Source organism: Loxodonta africana, chromosome 10 (assembly GCF_030014295.1).
Source record: "Loxodonta africana isolate mLoxAfr1 chromosome 10, mLoxAfr1.hap2, whole genome shotgun sequence".
In the NCBI taxonomy this organism is placed as follows: Eukaryota; Metazoa; Chordata; class Mammalia; order Proboscidea; family Elephantidae; genus Loxodonta; species Loxodonta africana.
The window spans coordinates 17618234-17620680 of record NC_087351.1 but is presented as its reverse complement, the minus strand read 5'-3'; the positions used below and the strand labels follow the sequence as shown (position 1 = coordinate 17620680).

Genomic DNA, 2447 nt, shown 5'->3' with positions numbered 1-2447 from the left:
CTCTTGACTAAATAAACCTGCTCATACAGTGGCCCTAGAGGGCTCTGACTGTGCCTCTGAAGGCTGAAATTAGCATTTTTTAGTTATCTAGTGCTGCTACAAAAGAAATACCACAAGTGGATGACTTTAACAAAGAGAAATTTATTCTCTCACAGTCTATGAGGCTAGAAGTCCAAATTCAGGGTGCCAGCTCCAGGGGAAGTCTTTCTCTTTCTGTGGGCTCTGGGGGAAAGTCCTTGTCATCAATCTGTCCCTGGTCGAGGAGTTTCTCATCGCAGCGACCCTGGGTCCAAAGGATGCACTGTGCTCCCAGCACTGCTTTCTTGGTGGTATGAGGTTCCTCTGTCTTTCTGCTCCCTTCTCTCTTTTATAAGTCAAAAGAGATTGGCTTAAAAGACATTCTAATCTTGTAGATTGAGTCCTGCCTCATTAACACAACTGCCACTAATCCCATCTAATTAACATCATAGAGATAGGATTTGCAGCACCATCACATTGGATGACAAAATAGTGGACAATCACACAATACTGGGAATCATGGCCTAGCCAAGTTGACACATATTTTGGGGGGACAAAATTCAATCCATAACACAGCATAACTAAAGTGACAGCAATATCACGGTGTCGTAAAAGGAAAGAACTGCTAGGAAGACACTCAGGAGTGCATCACACCCTCTTCCAGTCTTAACCAAGGGCTGAACGAACCAAGAGAGCTCAGCAGTAGCCTCAGACCACATCACTCAGCGCAGGTCTTGAGGCAGCACCTTCTCCTTTGCTCTTTGGTCTAGAAACTGACCTAATGAGCACAGTGATAAGGGCAGCAGTGGCTGGGCGTGGCTGACTTGCCAAGGGATGCATCTCTGAGTGAGGCTGGTCTGTCTGCACCACAGATTTGTCCGGCCCTGGCACACCCACAGCTGGGCAGCCCAGAGGAAAGGGCTGGACTGCTTCGGTTTAGAAGGTGAGCACTACACAAAGGGCTGCCTTTGGATTTCTGAAAAATGCCCAAAAGGTCTGAATACAGGAGTGTCCACACTGCCAGCCACAGACAGGGCTCTGCCAGACTCAACCCTGCAGCTCACAGTTCTCCAGAGCAGGGTCTGGAACAAGACATGAGGCCAAAGAGGCCGGGAAAGGGTAGAGGGATGGAGACAGGGGTGTCCACAAGCCGGCCATACAACCTCCCCTCCCAAAGCCCTGTCCTCATGCAGGCCTTCCTTCTTTGCCTCTGAGACCAGACAGCACACCCCAAGGCTAGATGAAGAAGCATTTGATTGGCACGATAGTGCAGGGGTACTCATTTAGCAGTTCAGCTACAGTCCCTCCTCCCTTCCCAACGTCCTTTTTCACTGGTGTGTAAAAAGGATCCTTTATCTTAAACAGATTTCCAGAGTCTCTCTGGGGACAGACAGGATCAGGGGCTTCCCTGTGGCCAAGGGAACCCCATACCAAGCTCCTCGCAGTCAGGCCCAATCCCCTAGCCCCAGAGGCCAAGGCAGTGGGCACTGGATTTCCGAGTCGCTTTGTACTTCCCACTCATCTCTTGCGTAATGCCACCAGGACTGGGCAGGGTAGCTGCCCTTCCACCTCACAGACGCCCTCCCCCCAAGGCAATACTTCCGGGCGTCAAAGTGGGCGGGGTGAGAGCTTCTTTTTCGCCTGCTGCTCGTTCTCGAGAGTTTCTTCGCTCTTCCCCACATTTTTTTTTTTTTCTGAAGTGCTCCATGATCTTCTTAGTGCTCTTGGTCTCCACATCCCATCAGGACCTGCTCCCCAGCATCTAAAGAGAACCGTAGAAATGGTGATGGCGTCATGTTCTTAAACATCGGTGATCTGTACCCAAGGATTTTTATACTGGATCTGAGGTACACTGAAAAACACAGATTTCCGGGCGCCCTCGCCCAGCTTCCCACGCGTGTTGCAATTCACCGTCCAGTTCTGAAATTCCAGTTCTGAAACTTCTGGGTAAAAAAATCCATATTGGCCTTCACCGAGTGCTTGAACCCCACGTCACCCTGGCCCAGGTATTGCAAGGTGAGGAAGGGGCCCTTCCTGGGCATGGCGGCTGCGGCGGACCTGGCGGGGCCGGCGGCGGGGGAGCTGGGACTGTGGAGAGAAGTCTGCGCCATTGGGGCGGACCCCACGCTGCTTGTCTTCATCATCTACTAAATGAAGGCCTCAGGCTAAATTATTTATGTGGAACATACATATACATGTGTGTTTTTTTTCTAGTAGGGGACCTGCCCCCATTCGACTCCATCATCTATGTGATTATAGTGGAATCACAGTCCTAACCATCGAAATTACTAAAATTTGACCCTTCCCATGGATAATGTTCATTGGTCCAGGCATGGTACTACAATCTGGGCCAATATGAATCTCTTCCCAGGAATTGCAGAATTGGATTTAAAAAACTGGTGTCAGCCTCTTTCTGGTAACTGAGTACA

At 50.1% G+C, this 2447-nt stretch overlaps 1 pseudogene; it reads right to left on the bottom strand.

Moving 5' to 3' along the window:
- Positions 1 to 1386: 1386 nt before the first annotated feature.
- LOC100666576 (small ribosomal subunit protein mS25-like) lies at positions 1387 to 2060 on the bottom strand (annotated as a pseudogene).
- Positions 2061 to 2447: the final 387 nt, after the last annotated feature.